The sequence below is a fragment of the Balaenoptera ricei genome, chromosome 2 (genome assembly GCF_028023285.1).
Source record: "Balaenoptera ricei isolate mBalRic1 chromosome 2, mBalRic1.hap2, whole genome shotgun sequence".
Lineage (NCBI taxonomy): Eukaryota > Metazoa > Chordata > Mammalia > Artiodactyla > Balaenopteridae > Balaenoptera > Balaenoptera ricei.
Genome location: NC_082640.1, coordinates 76,766,036 through 76,785,329, shown reverse-complemented (window position 1 = coordinate 76,785,329; position 19,294 = coordinate 76,766,036).

Sequence of the window (19,294 nt, the reverse complement as noted above, 5' to 3'; positions counted from 1 at the left end):
TATTATCAAGCAAAATACATTGTTCCATATGGCAGAATAATACAAAGGCTACATAGGGATCATGCAAACAAATATTTTGAAAATATAGAAGGGCTTCCTGGAGTGGTGATATTTGAGCTGGCTGTCCTTAAATATTGATTTACAAAGATGGCGAATTAGCATAGGATCTTCTTGGTTTTAGGATCTGCATAAGCAAAAGCCTAGGGGTCTGAAAGCTTATAGAGTTGACTGGAAATGTTTCTCCCCAGGACATTTTCTCAAACTCATTGAGAAAATAATGAGCTGAGAGTCCATTTTTGTCTCTTTGGAACTGTGGCAAAATGAATTTGGATTCCCAGTCTTGGCTCAATGGAAAATGCAACTTACAATGCTTCTTATATACTGTTGATATTCCATCCTCAGATCTGTCGGATCTCATCCACTGCTCATCTTTGAGAAAAGTCACCAAGTAAATATGAAGTTACTTATGCCACAAAAATTGAATCCCAATCCATTTTATGGCGAGACTTAGCAGAACATTCAAATGATTAAACCTGATTTTTAACCTCTTTAACCTTAATCATAAATAGGTCTCTTGTGATTAAGGGACTCAGGTTTGTGTAATAATTTTAAGTGTTGAAGTCATAATAACATGTGCCTTAGTTGTATTTCTTACCTTTACATCTCTTTGTTTGTATCTTGCTATCCTTTCCACTGAACATGGACCATGGAAGAGAAGCTGAAGATTAGAGTAGATGATTCCTGATGACAGGATAAAGGAAAATCAACTTTGTTTTCACCAAACCTCATGAAGTTGCTCAGTAATCCTAAAATGACTCATTTTAGTACTTTAAAATCACATTAATCCAGTTGCCTTGAAAACAGTGCTTTAGGGAACTGGATCCAATTATGTTAAAACCAATCTCTCTCTCTCTCTCTCTCTCTCTCTCTCCCGCTTCCTCCCTCTCTCTCTCTGTCACACACACACACACCACCTATACAAAGAACCAAAAATAAAGCCTTGAAGGAAATATAACAAATGTTTACGTTGATGGGATTCAGATGGCAGGACCATGGATGATTTTTCTTTTCCTTTAACTTTTTCTATATTTCCCAAATTTTATTTCAGGAGCATTTTCATTTTCACTTTTATAGTGAAAACAGAAAAGAAAACAACCAAAGCACATAGTTAAAAGCAGAGAGTGTGGTGGACCAGGGCCAAGCACACTGCTCATGCCTCTCTTAGTTCATCTTCCAGGAAGCCCCGAATGAGCCTGTGGCCACCGCCCCGGGTTCGGTCTCAGCTATGTGGTCGTCACATAGGCCCTTTAAAGCCTTCACACAGTCAGCTCTGGGGAAAGAGAAACTTTTACTTAGTTAACCCGAATGGTCCCTTTGTAGCTCCTGTTGTCACTCCAAGATCATCTTCAGGCCAGACCTGGCACTGGGTCCCCTCCCTCGGTCACCCTTCTCCAAAACAAAGAAAGAAATCCAAATCCCTAAACAGTCTCGAATAATGGAGAGTTCGCTGACTTTTCTTACGGAAAGTTAGGCAAGTTCCTCAGAACATATAGAAAATTTCCCTAAAAATACCTGTATATACCTCTAATCTTTCTTCAGAATCTCTCTCCTAGGGACAGTGGTTAAGACTCCAAGCTTCCACTGCAGGGGGCACGGGTTCGATCCCTGGTCGGGGAACTGAGATCCCTCATGCCTTGTGGCGCGGCCAAAAAACAAAAACAAAAAAAAGTCTCTCTCCTAGCGGTCAGTTGCTTCATCCCCTTTTCCCCCCAAGTTGCCTTCTGGGGCCTGCTGTGCCTGACATTGTTCTCTTCTTCCTCAGCCCGGCACACGCTGCTCTCGGTAAAAAGAAAATCGGGTTGTCAGCCAAATATGAACCACCTCATTTTTTTCAGGCATGTCTCCAAGGCTCCTGGTTCAGTTAAATTGATGTAATGGTCCCTAGAACTAGATAAAACGTATACTTTTAACACCCTAAGCAACACAGACATGGAAACTAATACAGGGTTTGTCCAAAACATGTGGCCCTAAGGATGAATCCTTAACTCAATGGCCTGTATGATCTAACCACTAACCGCTCTTAGGAGCTAAAATAGGGCAGTTTGAAGAGTAGGACAGATGCGAGGCCGTTTAGCATGTGGGTTCAGCTGGACCACTGAGCTGTGTGGGCTGTGAAGGCTTCTCTCCCAGAAGGTAGCCGGCTGGGGCGTGGGGTGTGGTAGGCCCCAAGACAAGAGCACAAATGGAGGCCCACAAACCATATGTCTAAATATTATAAATCAAGCGAACAAATCATTAAATAAAATATGTTCTGTCCTCCTACCTTGACAAAAATACCTCAGGCAACCTGGAAGTCCAGGTTTGAATTTAGAATGCTTGGACTCCTTAGAGTTCCTTGCCAGAACATGGCAGCATGGGAGAGGCCAGCCCATGCTTCAGTCCTCATCTTGCTTCCCTGTCTCTTCCCACTCTCCACTCTGGCCCTCTCCACATCAGCAGGGACCCCTTCTATACTCATATGGACTCCCCAGCACATATGTCAAAGTTCCTCCCCCACTCCCCATACCCACTCTTAGCTGACTCCTTAAGCCTGGGGTGTACATACCAGTCTTGGGGTCACCCTTAGAAAGACCGACCTGGGAAAGGCCGGCTCTGGGCCTGGAAGCAAGCTTGGGGATGTTTGGGCAGAGAATTCTGGGGTTCCATGTGTTTTTCAGAAAACGGGGTTGCCAAACAAGCCACTCCTAACTGATAATCTTTTTCCTTCCTCCCCTAGATGATTTGGGGAAATTCAAGGTCAAGGTCACTATTTATTAACTGCCAGTGCTGCTAGGGGGTCGGGAGTGGGTTTCATGACTTCTAAATGTTATTTATGCCACCTCAGTCCCCTCTGCTGAACAGGGTATCGGGAGAGCTCAGTGGACCATGGTCCACCCTGACCCCTTGGCGCCCTTTGGCCAGCTTCTGACCTGAAGCAAAGTGCCCCTCTGTTCCCTGCAGCTTTCTGCACTGTTCGGAAGAGCACCCAGGGGAGGACCTTTAAAGGCAGAGCATATCAGCAGGAATTGTTAGTTTCCCTGTTTGGTCACAGATAACCTTTCCTGATACCTAGGCTGGGAGGCAGCAGGGGGAGTATGAGGAGGGTAGTTAAAGACGACCAAGGACTGGAGAAGGGCCACCATGCCTTCTATCTCTGCACCTGTGGTTCAGGTGCAGTCAGTTCTGTTGGGGACATGGGGACGAACTGTATCACCCTGAAGTCTTCTGACCCTTCTCAAGTGGTGTGGACCCAACCGTGAGACAGGGCAGCTCTGCAGGCCAGGAATTCAGAACTTCAGATCTGGAAGGGATGTGGGAGGGCCTTAGAAGCTGAGCTGTTACCCTGGAGCTGGATGTGCTGTGTAGTCCCTTCTATCCCCCTGACTCAGGCTGGAGGGAGGCGGGTGTGCTAGGAAACTGCGGAAGGTATTAAGCTTCTCTTCCCCCAGTTTAGCTACTAGGCTCTGAAAGACTCTGCCATGAAGGCTAGTTCCATGTGATGTTATACAGGAATGGCGTAAGGACTGGACACAAAAATTCTAGAGAGGGGTTCATAAACACATAAGGCATTATATCAAGACCTACTCTGCAGGAGACAGTATTTTAGGGTAGGGCAGTTGGTGAGATGGAAAGTCCATAACATCTTACCTTTCTCTGAAGTTTATTCCTTTCATCCCCATCAAAAACCATGCTTGGAAGTCAGTACACTATCCTGACTTTGAGCGAAATATCATTAACTTGATACTTACTCTGCCACCTGCATTTTCATTTCAAAAGTACAGTTACTGGGAAATGCCATCGGGAGTTTGGAAAGAGAAATGATATAACTCTTGAATATTATGGGTTGACCAAAATGGAGCCCAGGAGGGCAGGTTTGCATTGGGTTCTCATAATACCCTCATTAGGAAGCCTACCTTAAATCCAGCAAATTTTGTGTTTTCAGGCCTTGAAAATATATTTCTTACAAGTTTCATCCAAATTACTCCCAGGAGCTGACACATAACCAGAAAAACAGCTTCAGCAAAAACTATCTCAATCTTACCTCCAGGAAACACTTGGTTTTTGCTGAGCATAGTCTTAGAGAAACTTCCAGCCAGTCAAATAGGCAAGTCTGGCCTCACACCAATATGGCAAATCTGGTTTCTGTCTAGAAAGGTGCTGGTGCCACAGATCCTCTTTGGGAGATGTGCCAGCCACATTGCCTCAGTGCAAGTTCAAAGTTGAGCACGAAACTTCTACCCTTTCCCTTTCTCCTTATCAGCTATGGAGAAAGGAGAACCCCGCTACATTGGTTATAGTGTGATCCCTGGAGCCAGGTAGGCGGAAGGTTGTTAAACAGCACAACCTTGTGTGTAATACGAGCACAGTCAGTTGCAGGGGGAAAGAAGGTTTCATGTAATGGAAGGGAGAGAAGTCATTTTATTTGAGTTGCTGCGGCATTGTTATTTTGATTTTCTTTTTTTCTTTTTTTTTTTTTTTACATGAATTTTCTGATGACTGTTCATAAATAGATATTGCCAAGTTGGACTCTCCGCCCCCTGTGCTAGAGGCTAAACTTGCATAAATCCTCGTGGCCATACTCTGGGGAGTGAGGCTACTTTGTAGAGTCCTTTGGCTGGAGCCCTAAACAAGAGATTCTTGTTCCAAGCTGGGGCATGTGACTGTGCTTTTGGAGCTGGAAAAGGAGAATCAGATGGACTATTACATGGTAAATTAATTAGTCATTTAAATTAATGAACATTTGCCTTCTGATAAGAGTTATTGTTGAAGCTTCTGCTGGCTTAAGAAAGTCCAAAAATACAGCATAATTAGGACCTCAACCTGTAAGATTATCAGATTTGTCCAGACATTTGGACATTATTCTACTGATAATCTGCATTTATTTTTATTTCAGATTTCTAGGATAGTGTCCAGGTTTTGTACTTCTACCTAGCTCTTGGCCATTATTACTTTTGCTTATACTTTAAAGCCTTTATCAGTAACAGGTGAGCCAATTAAAGCAGAAACCCTTGGTGTAATGGTATGAAACACCATCACACTGTATTTGACCTCTGTAAGGCTCTGGGGAAAAAAGGTGAACTAATCAGTATAGACTCACTGCTAGAGTCTGTTAAAGAGTGTATCACCAAATGCTCATTAATGGTGCTACAGATGAGCTGATCTACGCAGATACACTCACTCTGATGATCTTACTGAAATCCATCCTGACAATCTGTTTCTGCAGCTAGTGATGGAGAACACAAACGCTGGCTATCAGGATTTTCCAGATTGCTTTCAATATTCCAAATGTCAAACCGTCAGAGTTTTTTAAATTACTTTTGATTTGCCAAGTACCACAACATCAGGACATGGAGAGTAGGAGATGCCAGTTATAAGACATTGTGTGTGTGCTTTTTGCCTTGTTGTCTCAGGTAGAAGGGGCTGTTCACTCTGGTGTGGAATTTTGTACTAGTAGTTTAGTGAGAAAGTTCCTGCACCTGGAAGTCTGTTCTCTACACAGCCAGAATAATCTTCTACACATCACATCACCTGTCTCCCCTGTCCCCAAACACTCCAAACGGCTTCCCATCACATCTAGAATGAAATCCATGTTTCCAGTGGCCAGTGAGGCCAACAGGTGTGGGCCCTGACCACCACCCTGAACTCATCTCCTACCACCGTGACTTCCTCTCACTCCACTCTAGCTACACTGCTTTCTTTCTGCTTCTTGAACACATAGAACTCACACCTGCCCCAGGGCCTTTGCACATTCTCTTTCTTCGGCCAGGAATGCCCTTCTTCCAGATCTTTGCTTCTTTTGGTCTCTCAAGCTTTTGCTAAATTGTCACTTCCTCAGAGAGGTCCTCCTGATCACCTGATCTAAACCAGCCACCTGGCCTCCTGCCTACCCTACCCTTGTTAGCACTCATGTATAGATCATTTCATTTCCTGCTCACCGTCTGTGTCTCCCACTAGAAGATAAGGTCTCTGAGGGCAAGGACCTTGTCTAGCATAGCCCCGAGCATATAGCAGGAGTTTGGTACATGTATGTTGAATGAATAAATGAGCAGGTCAGCGTGCCAAGAACAGACTGAGAATGGGAAATGTGAAGGTGTGCGTGGTGCAACTATATGCTTCTCGTGCAAGAATGACTCCTACTTCATTCTGTTCATCCTTGTCCCTGAACACTTTAGAATAAAGTGTCCTCCACATGCAAGGAAAGAACAAGCCCTCCCAACTGGTCTTGGAACCACACACCTTCCTCCCACACTGCCTCTTTCTAGAAGCAAATCCCAGTTATCCTATTTTGATCCCAGCAGTCAAATCAGATTTGACTTTTCTGGGCTCATCTAGGCATCTCTCAGGAGATAAGGACCCTTGTGCACATCTTGTTGCCCAGATCACATCTCCCTTAGAGCGTCTCATAGGGCGGTCAGCTTGGGACAGTCACCAAGGATCCCAGAGCATCATTTGGTAACAAATCTCATTCCTGTTATTTTCACAACTTGACCCAGGACGAGGTGAAAGAATGTCCAGGGATACCTGGAAGGGGAGTGTGGAACTGTGGAACCATTGGACACAGAGGCATTGCTGGGCCTAAGAGGCTGGAAACAGTGTTACAGCAGATCTTTCCAGATCATTCTCATTAAGATATCCAGAGTGAACTTCCCTCCAAAGTAAGAAACGATTAACACTCACACCTCCCTGTAGGCTATCCCCACATTCCTAGTTCTGGGATAAAATATAATATTCAAGAAGCAGTGGCTTTGTGCCAGCTGTGGAGCTGAATGGTTTCTGCAAGTTATCCCATTTAATTGGTGTTCTGCTTTAGAGATGTGCATTGTCATCTCCCATTTTACACGTGTGGAGATTGTGGCTGAGGGATAGGAAGTTATTTTCTCCAACTCACATGGTTTGCAAATAGCCAGGACCATAATGTAGTTACTAACTAACCACTGTGTTATTTGGCACTCCAATTTAAACCAGTTAGTTACCTACACTACCTTTTTTTTTAAACAGCTTTATTGAGGCATAATTTACATATCATAAAATCCTCCCACTGTAAGTTTGAGATTCAATGCAACCGTCACCACACTCCAGTTTCAGAACATTTCCACTGCCCCAGATATTTCCTCATGACCATTTTCAGGTAATCCCCCTCCTACCCTCAGCCCTAGGCAGCTGCTGATCTATTTTCAGTCTCTACAAATTTGCTTTTCTAGATACTTTGTATAAATGAAATCATCCTGTATTATCTTTTATGGAAAACTGCATTTGTTTTGTGAAGACTGTTTATTAGTTCTCAACATTCAGTTCAGAGGTGTGTTGTGGATGAACACAGAAGGAATGTATTGTACCTCCACTTCTGCAGGAGGCCTGGAGGGAAAGTGTGTTTGTTAACTGTTCCTGGCTTCTGAGGAAACAGACCTGGGCACTGCCAGACTGGAAGCAGAAAACCAAAGTGGGGGAATCATACATGTTGATTTTTCTGTTCTTTTATTTCTAAAAACATGGGGAATCGTTGATATTAATTCACGAACTTCTACTCAAAATAGTTTCAGGAATGGTTCTATTTTAAATAAAATACCGAGAGTGAAATGAAGCCCTACAAATCTCATTGAAAAAACGTAATCCAGAGGGCCAACCTACGGCACACCAGCCCGGCTCCTACCCAGTAAGGAAGCTCCTCCCTGAAAGTGGAAGCGAGGAAGACAATAGCAAAGAGTTAACTCCCTTCATTCCCACCCCAAATCCACCCACTATGGCCATAAAAACTTGCCATATTTATTTTTGCTCCAGACCCTGGATCTCTCTAGGTATCTTGCTCTACTGCTTCTGGACCCTCCGTTACTCCTGAGATGTCTTTCTCTGGGGCAAAGGCCTAAGTTCCTCTCCAAGGTGGAGAGACAGACGAGGGAGCTGAACCCCTTCCTTCCTCCTGACCGTCATCCCTGTTCCTCTGAATGAAATTCCCATTCCACCCAGAGAGAGAACAAAGCCCCTGCTTCATGACCGTGCGGTCCATTCCAACCCCTCTCATACCCATTTCTCTTCTCACCAGGAACAGATTCTCTCCACAGGTGGAAAGGCGGCACATGGGCTCATGAAGCCCCTGTGGTAAGGCCATATACATATATATACATATATATACATATATATATATGTATATATATATATATATATATACACACACACACACATATATATGTATATATATATATACACACACACATATATATATATGGTATTCAACATCTTATAATAACCTATAATGGGAAAGAATCTGAAAAAGAATATATATATATACATGTTATAAGATATTGAATATAGTTTCCTGCACTAGACAGTAGGTCCTTGTTGTTTATCTATTTTATATATAGTAGGGTGTATCTGTTAATCCTGAACTCCTAATTTATCCCTCTCCCCCCCACCACCTGTCCCCTTCGGTAACCATAAGTTTGCCTTCTATGTCTGTGAGTTGATTTCTGTTTTGTAAATAAGTTCATTTGTATCATTTTTTTAGATTCCACATAGAAGTGATAGAGGGTGTTCGTCTTTCTCTGTCTGACTCACCTCACTTAGTATGATAATCTCTAGGTTCATCCATGGTGCTGCAAATAAGCAAGGCAGTTTTAAGTTTTATTCATAGGCTTCTCTGGTGCAGGAGCTGTGGGGAGACTGACTAGAAGCCTAACAACAACAATAACAATAATAATAGCTAGCATTTATTAAGCACCACTCTGTGTCATGCTCTGTATATCTCACCTGTTCTTTCTCATATAATGCTTAGAATAACTCTCTTAGATCAGTAGTATTATTCACCCCATTTTATGGAAAACTATTAGTATTATTAGTACAGATATTATTAGCAGAGAAATTATACAGAATTATTATTATTAAATTATTAGTAGCACAGACTTTTTATTATATCTGTATTATTAGTACAGAAATCATTAAAGTGTAGAAATTCTTAGTACAGAAAATAGTATCAGTACTATTACTATAGTGCTGAAATCATTAATTGTTACTGTAGGTGGGGAATTCCCTGGTGGTCCAGTGGTTAGGACTCGGTGCTTTCACTGCTGTGGCCCCGGGTTCAATCCCTGGTCAGGGAACTAAGATCCCCCAAGACACACAGTGTGGCCAAAAAAAAAAAAAAAAAAATTATTACTGTAGGACATAAATTAGTGCAAAAATAATATACTATTATTAGTATAGAAATCATTAGTGCAGAAAATAATATCAGTACTATTATCATCAGCCCCATTTTTTTAGGTAACTGAGGCTTGGAGATGTTAAGCAAACTGACCTAAGGTTGCGGAGTTGGCAGTGGAGCTAACTGAATGCACTCAGCTCTTAACCATAGCAATACTCTCCCCCATTTCCAGCTCCCCGCCCAGGGAAGGGGGTGAGTGTGGGGAGGGGGAGGAGGATCTGAGCTGGGACTTCAAGAAACAATCACAGTGACTGAAGGAGAAAGAACTCCAGGTACTTTCTGGTAACCCAGAAGCGGCAGTGAAATGGGTAGCTAATTAACCTGAGCAATGTGCCCACATCTTGTGTTGGGAAGAAAGAAACCATTTTGAAAGTTAGAAATGAGTTGGAACGATGTTGCATTTAAACTAAGCTCAAGCAACAGGTGTTTCTTGAGTGTAGATCTTACACTGGGCCCTTCATTTTGCTTTTGAGTTATGTTGAATTATAGTGGCTTCTAGGGTTCTGCTGCATGTATGAGCCCAAATCTCAGTCCCACAGGACTGAGTCTCAGTCCTTGGACTGAGCCCAAATCTCAGTCCCTCAGTCCTTGGAGACCTGGAAGGAGAAGCAGGATGAACCTCGATCCTCAGCAGAAACAAAGTGTTATCTATGAATCTTCCCATAGAGACCACAGGCGTTCCCACTAAGCATTCAGCTGGAAGCAAGACTAGGGGAAGGAAATTACTCTGAGTATTCATGGGAATTTCTATAGCAGTCCTCAAACAACAGATTCAACACAACTGCACCACTTCTCCTTCAGAGCAGGGCAGAGACACAGGTGTAGACAAAGTTTACATCCTTCTACTTCCCTCCACCAGAAGAATAAAGTGCTTTGTCTGTATCTCTCCTAGGTCCATGCCTCTGGGTGGAATCTACTGCTGCCCTTGCTTGAGTGGGTAGGAGAAAAATGAGGGAGAAGAGACTATCCTGGGAAAGAGAAAGGGGGAGAATGGGACAGAGTGAGATAGGAGGGGAATGGTGAGGGGGAGGGCTTCCCATTCATGGGCTGGTTGCCCAGATGTGTACATGGATCCAGCTTTCTGCTCCCCCTGAGTGTGGAGACGATGCTGGAGAGAGTCAGGGCTCATGAGTGGAAAGGAGACTGTGATTTGTAAGCTGTAGAGGAAAGGTTGGAAGTTTGGGACAGATGGTGTAGCATTTGCGCTGGTGAAGGAAATTCAGGAGTTTTGTTGGGAACGGAAAGACTTGCTGGAGCATCAAGGGTCTGAGAAGCAGTTTGGGGTCATTTGTTTTTGTTTTCTGTTTTTTTTCACATTGCCATACGCCCTTTTATTTGAAATTCTAGAACAAGCAAAATTAACCCACGATGAGGGCAGGGGTTGACTGGGAGGGGAGTGAGTACCCTTTCAGGCATGGCAGTAATATTCTGTATCTTCATAGGGTTTGGATTATACTGATACATGCATTTGTCAAAACCTAGTGAATGTACACTTGAAAAAGTATATATTCCAATGTATGTAAATTGTATACAAAAATCTATTAACAAATATTGAACTCTAGTTAATGACAATCATCCTGAAGTATTTCGGAGGAAGTTTAGGGATGTCTGCAATTTACTTTGAGATGAACTAAGAATAAGATGGATTAATGGATGGATGGAGGGATGGATGGAAAGATAGATATGTGATACATCAAGCTTAGTAAAATGTTAATGAATCAGTGTTGGTGTGCATTTGAAAATTTTCATAATAAAATGTTGGGAAAAATTAGCAAAAAGACCCCACAACAAACAAACCCAGTAAGAAGCTATGTGGGAGCTTAACACACACACACATACACCTGTAGGCTAGATCGGGCTCATGGGAACTGCTTTCAAGACTTTTGCTCTGTCCCATCATGCGTCCCCATCACCAACATTACACTTACTCTGCAAGTTGATTATAAGGGGATCGTTCCTGCAGTCAAGCTCTGTGTTCTGCTATCCACCTTGCACGGGGCTTGATAGATCTGGCGCGGTTCAGTGAGTGAAGGTAGGAGAAAATCCATCACCTGATTACATCATTAACATTTCTTCAACATGACCTGCCTGAGATAAAAGTGAGTCTGGCCTCCTTCTCATCAATCAAGGGGAACGTTATGGGTTATTTGTGAAGGGGAAGCTGTTTCTTCCAGTCAGAGTTCCTGTTCCTACCCTGGAGGCTGGTTTCCGGACCAATCAAAAGACAGTTCCAAAGGAACAGCTTTGCAGTCAGTACCCTTCCCTGCACTTTCTCTGCTGCCATCTGATATGGAGTGGCCCGAGCGGGTCTCTTGGTATTAGGGGTGAGAGAACAGAGGGATGCCCTCAGCAGAGTTGCCTCAGGCCTTTCTGGACTTCCCTTTCTTGCATTAAAATTAGTCTCGAACCCATTGAGAAAGGTCTTTTCTGAACCTTTGGTGGAGAGAAAAATCAATCAAAATTTTTAAAGTGAGAAAAATCAATTAAACACACTTACCTTGTGTTTTAACCCTATTGCCTTGAGTGAGGCCAGACGTGGATCATGAAAGCAACCGGAAAGAGTGTTACAGTTTTGTCATACTCACAGCTCCCTGGGGAGAAACAGTGAGCCATGCAGGGCCACTTGGGGGAAACACTGGGGCCAGTCACAGGCAAAGGAGAAAGTGGAACCATGGGCAAGCTCCTTAGTGTGGATTCTGCGAGAAGGAACAGACAAAATTGAGTAGGAAGGCTTAGCATTGGCTGACTTGAGTAACTTCAGCAAGCTCTGGGCCATAGGGGCTGTGGTCCCTGGTTGTATGGTACCTGGTCCTGTAGTGACCAGTGTGATACACAGCAGCCTGGAGTATGAGCACCTGATAGGGGATGTGGTTGGGGTGTGGGCTTAATTGACAGCTCAGGAAGGGGAAGTGACTGGCCTCTAGGCAGGCCCTCAAAACTGGGTCAAGTCAGCATGTGAATAAACTATTACATTCTGTGAACCCAGGAATGCAAACCTCATTTCCGTATTTTAGGGGACGTATAAACCTGGGAACATATAAAAGTCTCTCTACTTAAGCCTAAATTTGAAGAGTTCTAAGCCACTACCCGCTCTTCCTTATTTGCATTCAAGAGTTCTTGTTTAAGCCACTGGTAGACGGCTGTCTTCATTTCTCAGGAAAGGGCCTGGAAACATGTTGGCTTGGGAAGCCACAGCTTCCTCCCAGGTGATCCTGTCATCCTTAGAGTCGGTTGATGGGGGTCAAGCTGTCCTGAGGCTCTGATAGGTAGAACAATGGCTCTCCCAAAGATGTCCACATCTTGATCCCAGAACTTGCGAATGTGTTGCCTTATGTGGCAAAGGAGAATTAAGGTTGCAGGTGCAATTAAGGTTGCTAATCAGCTAATCTTGAGATGGGGCCACTCTAATCACAGGAGTCCTTAAAAGTGAAAGAGGGAGGCAGAGAGAAGACCAGAGAGATGCCATGTGAAAAAGACTCAACCCATTGTTGCTGGCTTTGAAGATGGAGGAAGGGGCCACATGCCAAGGGATGCGGGCTGCCCCTAGAAGCTGGAAAAGTCAGGGAAGGGAGCCTTTTTCTAAAGCCTCCAAAAAGGAATGCAGCCCTGCCAACACCTCGATTTGTGAAATCTATATTGGACCTCTGACCTAGAACTGTAAGATAATAATCGGTGCCATGATAAGCCACCAAATTCATGGTAATTTTTTAATGGTAGCAACAGGAAAAGTAGAGAGACTGAGAGGGGTTTAGGTGTCCTTAAGTGACAGAGTGACTACCCCTTCAGAACCACTCTCCTGTACTTCTTGTTACTAAACACACTCAATACCAAAGACTTGTTTTTAAGCAGAAATAGATTTATAAAGGGACATTCCATAGCTTACAGAATCTCAGGAGGGCCACAGAACAGGCTCTGGAGCACACAGCCAGGAACAATGCCCACCCATACCATGGGGCTGCTTTTCTAAAACATAGTTTAAAAATCTATTTATTTACTTTGAGTCAGAAAGAGAAAAACAAATACCGTATGCTAACACATATATATGGAATCTAAGACAAAAAAAATGGTTCTGAAGAACCTAGAGGCAGGAGAGGAATAAAGACGCAGACGTAGAGAATGGACTTGAGGACACGGGGAGGGGGAAGGGTAAGCTGGGATGAAGTGAGAGAGTGGCATGGACATATATACACTACCAAACGTAAAATAGATAGCTAGTGGGAAGCAGCCGCATAGCACAGGGAGATCAGCTCGGTGCTTTGTGACCATCTAGAGGGGTGGGATAGGGAGGGTGGGAGGGAGGGAGATGCAAGAGGGAAGAGATATGGGAACATAGGTATATGTATAACTGATCCACTTTGTTATACAGCAGAAACTAACACACCATTGTAAAGCAATTATACTCCAATAAAGATGTTAAAAAAAAAAAAGTTAATTTGAACACATGGATATGGCCTTTTGGAATTTCATACATTAAATCTGAAACATAATTTTCTGATACAAGGTCAAGGTAAAAAGCTAATCAGACAAACTGATGGATTTTTTAAAAAAATATAGCATACGTTTTCTTAAAAACAAAATAAACCAACACATGAGCTATAAAAAAAATCTATTTATTTACTTTGAAAAGACAGTTAAAGGAAAAACAGCAATAATGTGTGCTTTAATAAGACAGTGGGGGCTTCCCTGGTGGCGCAGTGGTTGAGAGTCTGCCTGCCAATGCAGGGGACACGGGTTCGAGCCCTGGTCTGGGAAGATCCCACATGCCGCGGAGCAACTAGGCCCGTGAGCCACAACTACTGAGCCTGCGCGTCTGGAGCCTGTGCTCCGCAACAAGAGAGGCCGCGGTAGTGAAGAGGCCCGCGCACCGCGATGAAGAGTGGCCCCCGCTTGCTGCAACTAGAGAAGGCCCTCGCACAGAAACGAAGACCCAACACAGCCAAAAATAAATATAAAAATAAATAAATAAATAAAAGATTACTATTAAAAAAAAAATTAAAAAAAAAAATAAGACAGTGGGCCACCCGGGCTTAATCCTGCGGGGGACCATCTGGGAAGTTGTACAACACATTTCACAGTTGTCTCAGAGGACAGGGGGGACTGGGGCTCTTTCCACTGCCTCCTGTCTCCCACTGGTTGAGCGTTGACCCTGAGGAAGTCAGTGGCCTCAGGTTCCAGGTTGTGTCTAGGCATCAGTGTTAGTAAACTCCTTTGAGCTGGAGAGAGCTCTCCAGCAGGGAAGCAGAGCGGTACACCATTTGAGATGTAAAGTCTTCAGCACAGCAGAAACTGTGGCCCACAGGGGTGTGTGAACTCAAACAAGGGCTGAGGAGATGCAGTGTGGGACATCGATATCACCTGCTACAACCCCTCCTAAGATTAACTGCTAACATCTTGCCACCCCTTTCCACCTTTCTATACATCCATACACACAGCAAATACATACTCTTTGTCATGTGCAGGGCACTGTCATCTATTAAGTCCTTGGTCTTCATAATGACCCTATCGGGTACATTTCAAAGAGCTGTAGTGCTTAGAGGATATCGGAATCATTCCAAAGTGTGTTGGAACAGTTCAATTTTAAAATGTTATTGTGCCAGAAATTATATCTTTTGCAACGATTTGAATTTATGGTGAAATTTTTTAGGTGTTAGCTTTAAACTGTATATGGGGGTGCATAGTTTTTCAAAATTCTTTCTGTGGGTAAGCAGCTGAAGAGTTTGTAAACCACTGTCCTAGACTTCTGCAGGTGGGTCTTACCAGGTGATGTGCACAGAACCACTAAAATGGTTAATGGGGGGGGGGGTGTGGTGAAGCAGTTAGAGGAGATTCTGTCATTACCCTCAAAGAATCCTGAGAAATAAAGGAACATCAAAACTGGAGACTCTGTAGATAAAAAGTGAGTTCAGCTCGCTGCAGGTCCAAATGGATGAATGCTGAGCTCTCCAGCATCCTGATTCGGTGCCCCTCCCCTCCCAGAGTCTGTGGATACTGAGTCAGTGGCTCCAATGCCATCCCAACCTGTCATCTCCCCTTGCATATTGATTTGATTTTCTTAATGTCACCTCCTCAAGTTCTAAGTGTTAAATTTACTCTATGATCAACATAGCAATAGGAAAAAAAAAAAAAAAAGACTCATTCTGCTTTACCAGGAAGGCATTAAGCCTTTCTATTCTAGGAACCAAATGAATATTCTAGTATAAACTTCATGGTACATTGAAGATACAACACGAGCTGGGAGGTAGTTCTAAGACTGGGCTTATGGATTAGCTGCAGAGGTGAGGCAATGAACAGTGGCAACAGAAAACCTACCTGATGTAGGAAAGAGATGCCTTGTAACTTACCCAAACTGATTCTCACAACCAATCAAATTCATCAGCTGTAACTCAATGTTTCCCCTTTCAGAAAACAATATTCTCTAATTCACAGGGATAAGCACGGTAGTTCTGTGGTCTCTCTGGAATCTAGTCTCTCCAAGAGTGAGTTAAGAAAGCTTAGAAAGGTTGTTAGAATTTAGTCTGATCAATAACTCAAAAGTGCTTCTCAAGACCAGTATAACAACCACTTCAGTTCACTTTTTCAGCTATTTTTCCTCTCAATCTTGTTCGTGCTAACAATAGGCATGGTAGGAAAAACTTTAATGAAGAACTTCTTACTCTGATTCCTTTTTTAAACCTGGTAACATAGGGGTAAGAGCTTGGGCTTTGAAGCCAGATGAGCATGAGTTTACATTTGGGCTCCATCACTTATTGGTTGTGAAGCTTGGCTAGTGCAGAGTGGCAGTGATGTTTCCTCCTCACAGGACTGGGGCAAGGAATCAGCAAGGCCATATGGGCAAGGAGCCCAAGACACTGGTATACAATAAACGGTGGCCAGTATTATCGGGATCATCACTCTCCTTTTGATTTGTAATTTGGTTTCTGGATAGACTGACTGCAGGAAAAAACCTTACGTAGAAGACTGATACAACCCTTTTGGCTATTTTTTTCTTCAGTTAGTTATAAAATCAGAAATTGATATTCTGATTTTAAATCACTACTGATAGTTTTGGTTACTGAATCATTTCATCCATTGGATTAACTATTTGGATGTAAAACATCTACAAACACCATCTCATGTAATTTGCATAAAAACCTATGAGTCAACCAAAACAAATACTATTATTCTTTTTCCCATTTAGGGAAGTAAAAAGTCAGATTAAGAGATATTAAATAACTCACCTTTACTCTCCTTTTTTCCTCTCTAGGAACTACTCTCATCCCACTTATATATATTAAAATGCCACACATTCATCAGAGCCCATTTTAAGCTTTCCTTTCCTCTTTTCAGAGGAAAAGAACTCATTCTTTCCTGACCTTCTCTAGCACTCAGAGTGTGAACTATATAATTTAGCACTATAATACTCTTTCATTTCTTCCCAATGGTTTCTTGGGTTTTTTTGTTTGTTTGTGTGTGTGTAGGTTTGTTTGTTTGTTTGTTTTGGTATGTCTTTTTTATTTTAACTCTGGCCAGCAAGACAAGAAACCTCTCAAGGCTAGGAATCATGCAACTTAAATATACTTTGGGGTTTCCCTGGTGGCGCAGTGGTTGAGAATCTGCCTGCTAATGCAGGGCACACGGGTTCGAGCCCTGGTCTGGGAAGATCCCACATGCCGCGGAGCAACTGGGCCCGTGAGCCACAACTACTGAGCCTGCGCGTCTGGAGCCTGTGCTCCGCAACAAGAGAGGCCACGACAGTGAGAGGCCCGCGCACCGCGATGAAGAGTGGCCCCCGCTTGCCACAACTGGAGAAAGCCCTCGCACAGAAAAAACGAAGACCCAACACAGCCAAAAATAAAATAAATAAATAAATTAATTAAAAAAAAAAATATATATATATATATACTTTGGGTCTCACTCCCTAGTTCCCTTTCCCCTTCACACTCCCCAGCCCAGAGCTGGACTCAGAGAAAGTGCCTGGTGTATACTTGATTGATTCACAGAGAGTTTTCCTGAAATGATGACCTAGAAAATCCATTGCAAGAGAAAAATGGAGAATCACTCCTTGGGGACTGCCATCTAAGAAGCAGGACAAAAATGTTTCTGCTGGGAAATTGAAATGCAAAAAGCAAGCACATGCAGGAAACACATCACTTCTATGCAGCTTCTAGTGCTGATTCTAGCAATCCCCATCATATCCCTGTAAGTTTATATGACCAGAACGTGCCTTTAGTCACAGTGTCCCCCAGTCATGGCACTGTGACCATGTGTAGGTGGGGGTCATCCTTCTGTGACTTTATGACACTCTGTTCTCCCTTCTGCGGTGATGAGAATCAACTTCATTGTCTATTAAAAAAATTAAACAACTCTTAACTGAGGGAAGCTAAATAGCAGCTGATATTTTTGGAGACTCTCAAATTAGGACAGCTGAGTTTAATGGAAAAATAAACAAGTGTCATACTGAATATCTGTTGCATATTGTTGCATGCTGAATATCAGCCTAGAGAGAATTTTCCCATTTGTTTGTTCCTTTTTATCACGTCTTCCTGTTTATGAGTCATTATATAATCAAATAGATATTCCTTATAAATTCCAAATGGCAAGACATGACTAGGGTTCTTTTAGAACACAAAATTCCAGATTTTTCCCAATGGTTCTAATGACCAGCCTTCCTACCTCCTGAACCAGTTTCTTATCCAGTGAAAAAACAAGGCTCTTGAAGAGTCTACCGGATTCTGGTGGGGTCATGTTCACCAGGCAAATGCTTCTCGGTACTTACGGTTCATATGAATCAACTGGAAATCTTGTTAAAATGCAGATTCAGTTGTGTAGATCTGCTGTGAGACCCGTGAATCTGCATTCTAACACAGAAGCGATGCTGGTGCTCCTGGTTGACAGACCACACTTTGGTTTTGTTTGTTTGTTTGTTTCTGTTTTCACTTTTTATTTTATATTGGAGTATAGCTGATTAACAATGTTATGTTAGTTTCAGGTGTTCAACAAAGTGATTCAGTTATACATATACATGTATCTGTTCTTTTTCAAATTCTTCTCCCATTTAGGTTGTTACATAATATTGAGCTTCCCTGTGCTATATAGTAGTTCCTGTTGATTATCCATTTTAAATATAGCAGTAGGTACATGTCAATCCCAAACTCCCTAACTATCCCACCCCCACCACCTACCCCCCAGTAACTATAAGTTTGTTCTCTAAGTCAGTGAGTCTGTTTTTGTTTTGTAAGTAAGTTCATTTGTATTATTTTTTTTTTTAGATTCCGCATATAAGTGATGTCATATGATATTTCTATTTCTCTGTCTGACTTACTTCACTCAGTATGACAGTCTCAAGGACAGACCACACTTTGGGTAGCAATGTTCTAGGTAGAATTGGGTCTCTTGAAAACTTGACCAAAGGTTCTTGTGTGGAAGCAGATGTGGTCCCTATCACTGGAGGTCAGAAAAGTCCTTAAGTTTTAGGTGATCCTACTTTGAAAGAAGAACAAGCTGAGGAAAACCCGAGTTTCTGAAGGAAAATTGTTAAATTCAGAACTTCCCTGGGGGTCCAGTGGTTAAGCCTTTGCCTTCCAATGCAGAGGGTGCAGGTTCCATCCCTGGTCAGGGAACTAAGATCCCACATGCCTTGCGGCCAAAAAACCAAAACATAAAACAGAAACAATATTGTAACAAGTTCAATAAAGACTTTAACAAATGGTCCAGATCAAAAAAAGATCTTTAAAAAAAAAAAAAGAAAATGGGTAGCTTCTTCTTAGGGTATAGTAGGAAACGGCTACTGGCTGGGAGCTCTCCCTGGTGCTGCTTGAGACTTCTCCCAAGTCTCCTTTCCTCACAGGATCTCCTTCTGAATTTTAGCTCTTTTGTCTAAAATATCAATCTAAATCCTTGTTTGAAAATGTGCCCTTCTTGGACTTTGATGCTTGACTATCCCTCATATTTATTTCTGGCCAATACCTGGAGCCTTTGGGCCTGCCTAGGAAAAAGTATTGAGGTCTTTAAGCTCTTTCCTTGAAGACAGATTTTCTAAACCACCAAACCCTGATTATCTATCTCCTATCTATCTATCCA